The 13,439-nt window shown below is 51.8% G+C and overlaps 1 protein-coding gene across 2 annotated transcripts in view; it reads right to left on the bottom strand.

The window, feature by feature from the left end:
• DRD2 (dopamine receptor D2) overlaps window positions 1-13,439 on the bottom strand; it is a 58,984-nt gene that overhangs the window by 23,749 nt on the left and 21,796 nt on the right. The window lies entirely within an intron of this gene.

Consider the following 13,439-nt stretch of genomic DNA (forward strand, 5'->3'; position numbering starts at 1 on the left):
GAAGCTGGGTGATGTCCTAGCCTTGGGTCCTCCCCTTCGCAGAGAATGGTGGCTCAGCTAGCAAGACCCAAGATGATAAGGGACAAGGGGAATACCCGCCAAGCTCCTACTCCGAGCTCGTCACTGTGTGAAGCGCTGTGCACAGACCGTTTCCCCACGTCTGCACCACAGCCTGTGAGACACAACATGGTTTCTGGTCCTCAGACGAAGAAAGAGGAAGAGAGAGGGAAGAAACTGGCCTGAGTTCACCCAAGCAGGTTAGAGATACAGATCCCTCTGCCCACAGAACCTACAGACATGGTTCCTTCAAGGGCATGGCCAGGCTCTCACCCCAACAAGCTGTTGGGTCTCAGACTGTGTCTGCAGGGCCCCAGAGGAACGGCTCACAACCTTACAAAGAGGGACATGGCCGTCCAGGCCACACGCAACTTTGCTCAGAGTTCCAAGTGCCCTCAGACTACCGATGTTTTCCAGAAAACACCACCTCAGGAGTCTCTAGGGCATTGGGCTTCTCAGCCCCAGTAAGCTCCTAAAAGGACGGGAAAGGCTGGATTTCAGGTAAGAGCAGCAGAGAGTATGGCCGAGAACAGGGGTCATCCCAGGGGCTGTCTCTGGGCTCACCTCTTCAGGCCAGTCCAGGGCAGGCTGGGGTCATGTACAGAGCCCAACTTCCTCTCCCACACAGTGGAAGAAGGCAGGAAGGCAGCCACAGCGATGGGCAGAGTCCTCATGGCCTGCTCTGTGCCCACCAGCACCGCGCTCCCTTTCCCCATCCCATCCCTGACCCCCGCATATGAGGCTTTCCCAAGCAGCAATGACCAGAATCCCAAGAGGAATAGCTTCTTTCCAACCTGGGAACTGAAAAGAGTCAATGCAGCCTGTTAGTTTTTTTTTTTTTAATCAGACAGACAGATCTGGCTTTTAATCTCACCCCCAACACTTGCTAGAGATGCAGTCTTGACAACGCAATCACTCTGGGCCTCAGTCTTCTCACCTGTAAAACGGACACAACTCCCTCCTCACTGGAGTGGCTGGGAAATTAGCTCAGAAAATGCAAACGAAGGGGCCAGTAGGTGGCACATGCCCAATAAATGGCAGTTAATGTGCTGACGACAGATGCTAGGGCCGCCAGAGAGGTGGGGCTGAGCCGTGGGACAGGATCCAGGCAATCCACCAGGGCTGTGATGAGGGGTGCTAGGGGCAGGAGACCCCAATTCCTCTGTGGCCTCTCTCTGAACAATACAGAGAAACTCCAGCCATATAACACATAAAGTTCCCACCAACCAGCCTCGAGACGTTGTGGGTGCCTGGCAGGTGACTTTGGGTAAAGTCTTCTCAGCCTGTGCTATGTGGATTTACAGCAACCTTGACCCTTCCCTCTGACTCTTTGAGAAAGAGAAACCCTACTTGGCCTGTAGCCTTCGTAGTCAACTCTGAGTCTGCCCCAGCCACGAGACGCCTCTGTTCCTAAAGGTGGGGGTGGGCCAGGCACGCAGAGAGACCTGGCAGACTCTCTGAGGTTCCCGAGCAGCCATCAACCCTGGATCATCTTGTCTTAACTGTGCAGACGTCCAACCTGCAGAAGGATAATCTAGTTCCCTCGGCTGAGCCACTTCTCCGATCCTCAATTTAATAATTAACAATAATTTAATAACGAGAGCAGACATCCCCAATTTCAGCAAGAGGTAGGAGAACTGCATAAAATGGTGTGTTTCAAAGTGTCTTGCAAACTCTAAAGTCTTATGAAAATGTTAGTGTGTTATGATCATCTCCACGGAGACCTTTCTCTGGTTATCTGGAAACTGATCATACCTACATTCTCATTAAAAAGCCTTGGTGCTTGCTACCATCTGATTGCTGTTTGCATGTGTTCTTTGGTACCTGCTTTGCTCTGTGTCTGCCCCATCTCTCTGAGTGTCCATGAGGCCTGATGGGCAAAAGGTGTCTTAATCCCGTGTACATCCTCAGCAATTTCTGGGAAGCCTACCAGCTTAGCTGGAGTTAATGAGCGTCTACGGTGCGGGTGGGCATTGACACAGCCGTGCTGCTATGAACAGCTCTAAACAGGGGGAGACTACTTTCCCCCTGGGGTTACTGTGAAGGTTAAATGAGGTACATCAAGCCCTTAGCATCGTCTGTGGCCCAGAGATGATGCCATTATTCCTATTCTCTTGATAACTGACCTGGAAAAATGTAGAGAATAGAATTCCACTCCTGGAAGAAACCTTCAATCTAATCTCTTCACTTTACAGAATAAAAAACTAAGATGCAGAAAAGTGAAAGGAACCATCCAAGTTCCCAGAGCCAGTTGCTTTCACTACCAAGATGGCGGTCAAGGTTTCTAGGCAGCACCCCACCCCCACCCCACACTTTACACAGCTCTCCACGCTCTCCCCCTGGCTGGTGGACCTGACCCAATGAGGGCAGGTATTAGCTTCCCCTGTGGTCACTATCATGTCCTCAGCAGCCACATCTTCAAAGATAGGAAGTCAGCTCAAGGAGGATAATTCTGGGGGCTCCGTGGGTATCTCTCCTGAGTCCTCCCACCCCACCCCGACATCATCCAACTTGTGTACACACATCTCTCCCACCCCATCCTGCTCAGAGATGGACATGTGCCATCAGGCCTTCCAAGGGCTGCCTTCCAAGCCTGATACTTGCATTCCTTTGGGTATCGGTGAGGCTGTGCACGGAGCAGGGTACAAACTCGTGGATGGCCGCCACATGCAGGGAGTAGCCTTGCCCCTGCTAGGTCTCTTCATGGGCTGCTGCTTCCCAAAACCATGTTTCTGAGAGGCGTCCGGCCCCTTCTTCTCCAGGAACCCGGGGAAAGTACTGAGCATCTGGGTTTGTGGCTCTGCAGCCTGGCGGCGGCAGTGATGGAGACAAGAGCAGAGGTCAATTACGCACACCCAGGACAGCCCCACTCCACGCCAAGCTGGCAGGACTGCTGCTCAGGCAAAGGAGGGTGGGTGGGCCCGGGAACCTGCTCACCTCAGGCCATCTCTGGATACCTCTGACTCAGAGAACCTCTGTGGGTGCGGGGGAGTGGGGAGAGGAGGAAGGTGAGCCCCACCGGAGAAGGTGGCTGTTGGGAGCATCACTAAGGAAATGCCTCTGGTTGGAGCTCTCAGCCTGGCTTCCAATCCAGAGAACTTCTGAGGCAGAACATAAACACTTCAGTCTTTTCCTGGGACTCCTGGGACACAGATGAGCTAAGTTTTCGGAGCCCGTCATGGCAAACAACATAATGTCGCTAATCAAACTTCCTGTGCGCCCACCCAATTTGATAAATCAGCCTTTTGATGCACTAAGTGAAGATGAATTAGGAGTAATGAGGCTGTGACAGCTCCCTGAGGCACAGGCTGACGGGGAGCTGTGATGACTGAGGCAGGGGGGCGGGGGGAGCTCCTCGCAAGGATCAGCTCAGCTCAAGCTGCCAGGTTTGTGCAAATAACCCACCGATGCCAGGGCACCTCGGCTTCCCACTCCCCCCACAAATCCCGTGCTACACACACACACACATACACACACACACAGTCACCATCTGAGAAGTGTAAGCTGGTGTGTTGGCTACCTTCCTACAAAGAATGACACACCGTAACCCTCAAACCAGTAGCAACTTGGGGCAGGTCAGAACATGGAACTGATGGCATTTTGTTGCACAGGAGAAGTGGAGGCTGACAAGGGCAGCAGGCGGTGAAAACCTCGCGGGCAAGGCTGCCTGCCACTAAAGCCCCCGCCAGCCCAGCCGCAGAGACGCAGTACTGCTCAGCTAATCCCTTCCTACCAGAAGTGGTGAACTGGCAGCCTGTGAGCCACGTGGAACTTGCAGATTCGTTTCGTTGGGCTCATACAGAGAACACTGTTGAAAAATTGCAGTTTATTACTAATATTTCAAATTTGGAGATCTTAAATTAAAATAGATCTCTAGCTTCTCTTATAAAAGGAATCACGAGATTTTGGAAATAGCAGGTTTGCATTCTTACGAGGCAACAGCAGGCTGGGTCAAGTAGAGGCAGCCCCCTTAAAACAGGGCACGCACGCACTGAGTGAAGAAGGCCGAGGCCCTCCCCAATTAGAGGAGAACCCAGCTTAAGGGGAAGGGGCTGTGTCTATACTCCAAGAATGGAAGGAAAGAAGTAAAAGGAGCTACACCTCCACCCCAGGCTTCCCATCCTCTACGTTATCCCCAGGTGCCCGAGCACACAAGGGGCAAAGCCCCACACCTCTGGCAGAAGTCCCTGTCCCCTGTTGCTATGTCCAGCCTCAGCCAGCTGGGGCTGGCTCAAGTTCTCAAATGTTCTCAAGTTTGCCACCATCCTCACTAATCCTTAGAGCCCGCGCTCAATGGGTTTTACTCAGTTTATATTTCCTGCCAGGCCCCAGAACATATTTGAGTCCCATAACGGGCCCCAGAACATATTTGAGTCCCATAACAGAATCCAGGGTAGCAGAGCTGCTGATACACTGCTGAACTACAAAGGCTGGGTCTGAACGATGCTCTAGTAACCTCTTACTGAATTCAATGCTCACCGTCAAGGCTGGTGGTGGCAGGAAGATGGGCACTCAGAGCTTGGAAAGGCTTCTGGAAACACAGGTATGTTATGAGCAAAGCAGAATTTTCTCTAACCCTCCCAAGCCATGCCTGGAGACTTTAGCCCTCTCTCCTGAGGCCGCGGTCCTACTGTTTCTGAAGCACAGCCTCTCTTAGGAGCCTTTCTGCCAGCTGATGTTCAAAGTGACAGAGTAAAAACAAATATCTCTCCCCAAAGGTTGCCTTCGCTCTAGCCTTTCTGTGATTGATCCTCTAATTATATTTGTGGTCCAGGAAGTACTAATCTCTTCAACAACCAGAGTGTTTGCCACAGGTTGAAACAAAACATCCCATCTTCCTGGCATGAGAGATAAAGCGGGGTCTGGAATTTGCTGCAAGCACCAGTCTGAGAGGCAGAGCCGCTGGGGACCTGGGAGAGGTAGCCTGCTGGTCTTGGCTGCCTTCCTTACTCTGGAAGACCAGCTCCCTACCCTCCTTCCTAATCTATTATTCTAACAAACACTCCAAGGTTGACTTGATGGAGGGGAGGCCCAAGGATCCTGCCCCTCCAGAATGGATGGTGGTGACACTGAAGAGGTGGAACCTGCTGCCTCAGGTTCCTTCAGCTTCCAGTTCAGAGAATAGCATCTTGAGTCCTTCAAGAGGATAATGCTCAGTGGTCTCTGCTTCTTCCAAATCCCCTTCTCATTTATCATCTCCGAGGCCACCTCCTCCAAGAAATCTTCCAGGATCTTCTTCTAAGTTGTTTATTCCTCGTCAGTCTCAGGGCACACAGATTGCTCTTCCTGGTGCTTCTGGTACATCTGTCTCTTCCCCACTCTGCGCTCTTTTATGGCAAAGTCTGCGTCTTCTTTCTCTTTTGCTGCTCCAGCAACTGGTACTCGCCAGGTGTTGTGTGGGAGCTTAGGAAATGACAACTAGGTGGAAATCAAAGATCATGCACTTGAAAAGCTCTCCAATGTCCTCTACTCTGCTGGCACATAGAATGAGCCATCACCCTCCAATGCTCTTATCAGGAAGGGCCTTCGCTGATGTCCACAGCACACAGCATGCTCGCTCCATGAAACTGGGCTCGGCCTCCTCTCCCGGCACACCTGGAGAGCCACGTACCCACCGGGCAGTTAAACCAGCTGCCAGGCCTGCTCATGCTAGCTGCTCTTCTAACTGCCATTCATCTCATCCACCATTTCAGGAACAATGAAATATGAATGCAAAATCAGTGGGGCACCTGGGGGCCTCAGTCAACTGAGCAGCTGTCTTCAGCTCGGGTCATGATCCTGATGTCCTAGGATCAAGCCCCATGTCCTGCTCCCTGCCCAGCAGGGAGTCTGCTCCCTCTCCTGCTCCTCTTGCTTGTGCTCACTTTCTCCCCCCACCAAATAAATAACTAGAATCTTAAAAAGAAATAGAAATCAAAATAGTGATTGCATAATGATGGTGGAATGCATTGGGGAAATTTTTTTTTTTTAAGGATTTTATTTGACAGAGAGAGAGAGAGATCACAAGTAGGCAGAGAGGCAGGCAAAGAGAGAGGGGGAAGCAGGCTCCCTGCTGAGCAGATAACCCGATGCGGGGCTCGATCCCAGGACCCTGAGATAATGACCTGAGCTGAAGGCAGAGGCTTAACCCACTGAACCACCCAGATACCCCCGGGAAATTTTTTTATAAAGAAAAAAAAATCCCGCCTAGTTCTATGTAAATGAGATCTCTAAAAGTTCTGAAAATCTGAAAACTTGGGAAGCAAGTTTCCATCTCTGCTCTACTTTATAAAGTAGAAGTGAAAACGCCAGAGGTCGTTATAGCAAGACTCACGCAAATAAGTGGGGCCAGACTCCCATCAGAGGGCTCTACTCAAAGAAAAGACCGAAGATACACACAAAAGTTTGGTAAATGGATGAACACGAATGTTTTAAGGAAATTAAATGTCTGAAGTATCATTTTAAAATGTATCCTCTCTTAAATGAGTTACTTTCACTGGTCACTCAACCGTGCTGGACAAGAAAGCCTCTGCTCTATGGTCTGACCAGTGTGTTAGCTTTGTGTGTCTCTTTTTAGCCTCCCTACATGGCCCCTGAGAAAATGATACTTGGACATCCATAAACTGCATGGCTACCCTTTGCATTCCAAGGGCCACCTGCAAACGGGGGCCGATGGAGACTGCTGAGTCATTCAGCATGCTTGCCAAGCCCCTTGCAGATATGGTGCCGACTGGGAACGGGGGTACGGCATTAAACAGGGGATACCCCCTTGTTCTCGGGCAGTCTACCAGCTAGATGGAGTGACTGGCCCCACAGCTAAGGCTCAGACGTGAGCACGAGCTGGACAGTGTGAGACAGAAAGAGGATGCTTCTTCAGAGGGGAGGTGACAAGACTAATGTGACCCACGGGACACATGAGCTGCCAGCCACTTTTGTACCTGAATGAGATCTTCCATCCCACTAAGCAGAATTTTGTGCAGAAGCAAAGGCTCTGGACATCTAGGGAAACATAACAAAGTGGAAATATTTGAAAGCAAGGCTGTACAACCCAGTGCTGCCCACTCCACGACTAATGCTGAAAACAGGTGCCACACATTCAACAAATACCTGGCCAGTAGTCTTCCAAAGTCTCCATGTCGTGAAAAACAAGCAGACACTGAAGAAGCATCCCAGATCGGAGGGGACTAAAGACACAGGACAACTAAACGCAACACAGGATCCTAGATCCCGAACCTAAAAAAGGACATTTGTAGAAGAACTGGCAAAATGCAACTCAATTCTCTTCTTTCATTAATAATACAGAAGCAATGCTACTTTCCAAGTTTTGAGAGTTATACTCTGGTTAGGTAAAAAGTTAGCATCAGGGGCAGCTAGTGAAGGGCAGACAGGACTCTCTGAACAACTTCAGCACATCTTCTGTAAGTCTAAGAGTATCTCCAACAGGCACCAGGTGTGGTCAGGTAGGAGGCACCTCCCGTCCACAGGTGTCTAAGTGAAGGGGCTGGGCTACAGCTCCCGTCTTCGGGTGAAGATGCTGGAACTCCTCCTCCCAGGCAAAGAGGAGGTTCCCCTGGCTCCTCTGTCCTCCAGAGATGGAGCACAGGCCGAGCATCAGGTATGTGTCAAACTCCTGAAACAAGGGGCAGGAGGTGCAGAAGGAAGGGCTGAGTCGGATCTGCCCCATGATTTAGTGTTTAGTGTTGGTCATTTTAGTCACCCACTGTGTCCTGAGCACAGTGACACTCCTTATGTAGGTGTCCTCCTTTATTCTGATGGCATCCCCATTTCTCTGAGGGCTAGAGAGGAACCCAGCTCATAGGTAGCAGAAGCAGGACTCCAGCCAAACGCTGCCAGTCCCCAGAGCCAGTGCTGCAATAACAAAAATAGTAATAGTTGTAGTAGCTACTGCTCACTGACGAGTCACTGCATACTGGACACTGTCGTACACTTCACATGGCTCCTTGCCAATTTTGAACACAGCTGTAGAAGGGGAGCATTGCTAAGGGAGCCCTCAGTGCAGACAGAGGTGTGGCTGAGTGCAGTTCCTATCTTCGTGGGGTTGCAGACACACGGACCACAAAGCTTGAGCGTGTCCACTCACAGAGCCACTCCTTCCCACGGGGCTGCGAGACCCCCACATGCATGACAGCCTTCGACTTTCTTCCTGCATCACTGCCAAGCCTCACAGTCGTACAGTAACCCCACTGTGCAATGCAGGTTGACACAAGGAGTTGTGAAAACAGGAAGAGCCCCTCGTGTGTATCATGCTAACGGGTGCAGATGTCGTGCTGCCTGTCCTCGAAGAAAGGGCCACACGTTCCCACCTGTAGTTCTGCTGCAACTCTCCAAGAACGCAGCTAGTCAACGGCAGATCTGGGCCTCTCTGGCTTTCCCCAGCCCTCCTCCTTCTGCCACCTCCAAAGGCAGGCGCCACTGGAAATGTCCCATCAGTCTGGAAGGAGCCCTACCGAGATGTGGAATTGTGCAGGGACCATTTAGGAACCTGGTGTTTGCGGCAATGACAGTGACTCTGCCCCCCCCCGAGGCCAGACATTTCCTCTTGTTTCCAAAGTGGAAGTTCATAGGAAACCAAGCACATGTCCCCGTCTGCCTGCCCTGCCTGCTCTATGCAGATGGGCTGGTGTCACAGAAGCCCTAACCGGCCACCTCTGCTCACCACTGTAGCTATTACTTGAGCGGGGCTGGGGCTGGCCCAGGAAGCCAGCCGAGGCTCAAATGCCGAGCGAACACAGGAGCCCCCAGAGCACATGCAAACGGATCCTGCAGCATTTCCCAGTCCTGCTCCAACCAAGAGATATAAAGAGAGCAGCAGCCACAAACCCTGGACCTGGGCTGAGGCATGAGCTAAGAGGGGGTGAGACCCACTGCCTCGCTCAGCAGCATTCTGCTCCCCACTGTCCCACACTGTCCCCACCACTGCCACACTGGCAGCTACCCAGGCTTGGGGATGCTGTTTTTGAAAACCATAAAATCCCCTCCACTCCTGTGCCTTTCTAGGGCCTGTGCCCTCAGGTTGCCTATGGTGTTCATGATTCCTGGCCCATCCCTATTGCGCAGAATGCCTGCTGTGGGGGGAGGTACATGGCTGGGAGAACAAGAGAAAGCAAACTTCAGCATGTGACCATGCTTCTGTTTCATCATCTGAGAAAAAAAGCTGAGAAACAACAGCATGCCTCGTCCCAGCACTCAGAGCGCACGGGGCCGGGCAGCCAGCAAGGGCATGTGGGCTCCATGCGCAACAGAGACACAGGCAGAGCTCTGGGGTTGAGCATGACCCCACGACAAGATGCAGAGACACAGAGGCGTGCAGGGAAAAAGCTCTGGCCCAGCTCTGCCCCACATTCATGGCTGGGTGACCTCCCAACAGTTTACTTCCACCTCGGGACCTTGGTTTCCTTTTTCTAATGAATACGCATGACTGCGCTAGAGGAGAGCCAAGGTTTTGCAACACCCCACCACCACCAGCTGCCCGCCCTGAGGGGCCAAGGGTGGAAATCGGGTGCTCTGCTCCTGCCACTCAAGGAATCCTCCCCAGTCAGGCTGGGGACAACTGTCTGCTGCAGCTATGACATGTTAAAGCAGATATTCACGGTTGTGAAGAGGGTAGGACCCCACAAAAGGATCCCAAGGGGTCTCAGGAGATTGGGCCTAGCAATAGAGTACATGCTCAGAGGACCTCCGGGATGGGAAGCCACTGTCACTCTGTGAGATGGAGCCGGGAGACAAAGTTGGTGGGTGAGTCACCAGGGATAACGAGCTTTGAGACAGGAAGACTCAGACACTTTCTGACACTGTTTCCAAGCCCTGATGAGACTAGCCTCGCACTTAGCCCCCAAGGGAAGCCCAGAGCCAAGGGGAAGGAGGTCTAGCTTCGATCTGGGGCAGCCCAGCCTTGGAGGCAGCTGGCTTCCAGTTCCCACCCCAGCCCCGAAGAGCTGAGGCTGGAAACTGCCCCACGCTCCGGGGGATCTCCCTGGCTATTTTTGGAAGCACAGGGACTCCTGGCACCCCGCTCAGAGCTGCTCCCCACTCTAATAAGCCCAGGAGGCCCTGCCACAACATTTTCTCCTCGGAAGGAGCTGCTGTCTCTGTAAATGAGCGGGATGCTCTCTTGGCAGCAGCAGCAATCACGGTCCGAGTCCCAGCCCCAGCCAAGGGAGAAGGAGCCAGGGGCAGGCAGAACCAGGGTGGCCTGGCATTGCTGACTGTCTCCACCTAAGGGCAAGGGCAATGCTGCTGCCCTGTGCCTTCCTCCAGCCCAGTCATGCTTCCTGGAGAGGCCTGGGCGCTCCTCCTTCTCGTTCTCCTGCCATGAGGAATGTTGATCAGAGGCTGGTAGCTTTCCCTGGCCCCTGCAGAGGAGCTGTGCTGAGCTCGGCCTGGGCCATGACACAGCCCCACAGGCCTGGAACCCAGGCTTCTCTCCTCCTACCCTCCTCTCTGCCCCTTCCTGACCAGTCTGCACTTGCCTTCCAAGCCTGCCTCCCAAAGCCACAGCCCCAGGCTCCTCTCATGGTCTTGTCCAGAACTCCCTTCAACAACTTCCCTGAAGTATATAGTCTAAGCCTTTTGCCCCTTCCCTTTGACCTTCCTAAATGACCCCTGCTGCTCTTTTGTGGAGAGCCTATACTCCAGCTAGAGCTGATCTGTCCTGTGGCTTTCCCCCCACCTTTTCCCTCTCTCTCATCCTCTCTATTTCCTCATCTTTGAATGTCACCGTTTCCCCACCTGCCCTCTTTCTCAGCTGTCCAAATCCTACCGACCCTTCACGGGGCAAATCCTACCTCCTAGAAGAAGGCTTCCCTTACTGCAGAAGCTCGTGGGATCTCTTCCCTCCGCACTACCAGAGTTTAACAAGTTGAGGTCTGTAGCTGGTGTTTATTATAGAGCTGAGGAGCATCGGAGATCCCCAGGGAAGGTGGACAGGTGAGAAAGGAAGTGTTCCACCTTCACTGGGTGTGGGCACTTGGGCTATGCAAATGAGCTGTGAACTGAAGGTTGCAGGTGTCCCTCCAAGAGACCCAGAGCACAGTGTGCCCAAGGCGGGTATGGAAAAGCCCACCCGTAGTAAGTGCTCAGCAAAACTGGCCGAATGAATACATGTTGTGCTGGCATGAGACACCGTGACATGGAGCTGACGGTGTCAGCAGGGGTCCCTCCCAGAAGGCTAGGCTGAGATCGGAAGCTGGAGCAGGAGCTGAAGAAAAAGCAGAACGAGCCGTAATGTCTGGCAAGTGAATGTACTCAGACAAGCCAGATGGGTCTTCCAAAAACCAAAGCCAGAGGGGCTGCGAGAGAAGTGAAAAGCCGCCCCACAGTCGGAGCTCAGTGGCTCGGTCTGTGTTAGCGAGCAGAGGTGCATTCCTGTGCAAGGAGAGCAGCCGTGCCCCGAGCTTATGCTCAGACTGGCACAGGCCCATTGATTGCACTTTACACAATCCACGGTTAAAGAAAGGTTCATATTTTCATGTGTACATCTATCCCCCAGCCTCTAGCACCACCCCGGCCCCTGGGGCACCCTTAATAAATACAGTGCTTGTGGGTGATGGGCTGGGTGGGGCTGGAAAACTGGGAAGAACATATCCCACTGAAAGGAGGCCCCTTGGTCTATTGTGGCCATAAGAGAATGTCCCAGAACTTCCAGTGTATCAAAACGAGACTAAAATCTGAACTTTTATTTGTACTCCCCTTATTTTAAAATGTGGGCAACGAATGTATCACCATCACTGTTTGAGCCAAAGCAGCTGGATGGTTCAGACCCAGCTTGCGTCCTACCCTCACATCATCTAAGATGCCAAAGCTAAACAAATAGTCACCATTTAAAGACATGTTGGGGTTTTCAAACATCTGACAACAGCCCTCTGACCAAGGGGACGGGAGTTATTACCACCTCTTTAAGAGCTGAAAAACCAGGGGTGCCTGGGTGGCTCAGTGGGTGAAGCCGCTGCCTTCGGCTCAGGTCATGATCTCAGGGTCCTGGGATCGAGTCCCGCATCGGGCTCTCTGCTCAGCAGGGAGCCTGCTTCCCTCTCTCTCTCTCTCTGCCTGCCTGTCTACTTGTAATCTCTCTCTGTCAAGTAAATAAATAAAATCTTAAAAAAAAAAAGAGCTGAAAAACCAGGCCCAAAGAGGCTTACTAATTTTCCCAAGGTCAATCAGCTACTTAGCAGCTGAGGTGGGATCAGAGCTCACATCTCAACACTTTCTCACAGGCTCTTCCCCTATACCCCACCTCCAGGCCCTAATGGACAGTAGAATCAAAGCAGCCATCATTTAACAGTCAGATACACAGGGACCCTGACATCAGCTAGCTCGTCACAGTGTCCCTAGGAGTGAAACAGACAAGCATCAACTAGATTGCTCCCAAAGGTGCACGAATGGAAGAGTTGTTCTCGGGAGGCCATTAGAAGTCGAACTTCAATCACCAGAACAGGGATTCATAACCCTATTGTCAGTTCCAAGATGTGCGCCAATTTATAGACCCAGACACCTTGAAGGACGTGGAGGCTGGGTCCCCTTGAGGAAGAACCTTGCAACACTGCCAAAATATCATACTGCTCGTCTTTCTCCCAGCCTTCCCCCAAGGGATCAACAGCCTTTCACCAGGATGATTCTGCATGGGAGAATGGGAAATAATCAGACTTTTCAGGGATTAGCAGACATTGGCCCCAAACTGAATTGATTCCATCACCCTAGCCCCACCAGGGCTGGTAGGGGCCGTGGACGTCACGTGGTCAATGTGGTTTTGAGCTCACGTCCTTCTCACAATGAGTCCAATGGGCCCCTAAACCCTCCTGTGGATTCCAGAATGCACAGTTGGACGAGGTGTCCTCAGCAACTGGCAACCACCCCCCCACACACACACAGAGCAAAGGACCAGCTGGATCCCTTTGAGCTGCTCAGAGAATATATCCAAACCTGGAAATAACTCACAGGAGCACCTAAGGCCCATCTGGCTCTCTAGGGGACAGTCCTTTATTTACTGTTTACTACCCGTAAGGAACCCAGCCCTGTGAGAGACGCTACAGAGAGAAAACTGGTAATAAACAACGACTTCCACTCAGTAGGGAAGAGAATCCCAAACTTTATGACTTCATTGCCCTGTAAGACATTCATAAGTAAGCTTCGTCTCGATTGGCAATCTTATTCTAGCTGCTTTCTTCCTTTCACTGATATCTACCTATTTCTCGTATCCTCTTTTGAATCTGACTTTGTCATCTCTCTGGTTCCCTCACTAATGACTTAAATAAATCTTTGACATGTAATGGTTTGAGAAAGATGTTTTTAACCTTTTAAAAATTATTACTTTAACAGTGTACATGACTCAAAAAGTAAACCCCCACAGGGAAATTCAGCCATGGGGGGGATGGGTCAAGAGGCCG

This window comes from Neovison vison, chromosome 7 (genome assembly GCF_020171115.1).
Source record: "Neovison vison isolate M4711 chromosome 7, ASM_NN_V1, whole genome shotgun sequence".
Taxonomy (NCBI): domain Eukaryota; kingdom Metazoa; phylum Chordata; class Mammalia; order Carnivora; family Mustelidae; genus Neogale; species Neogale vison.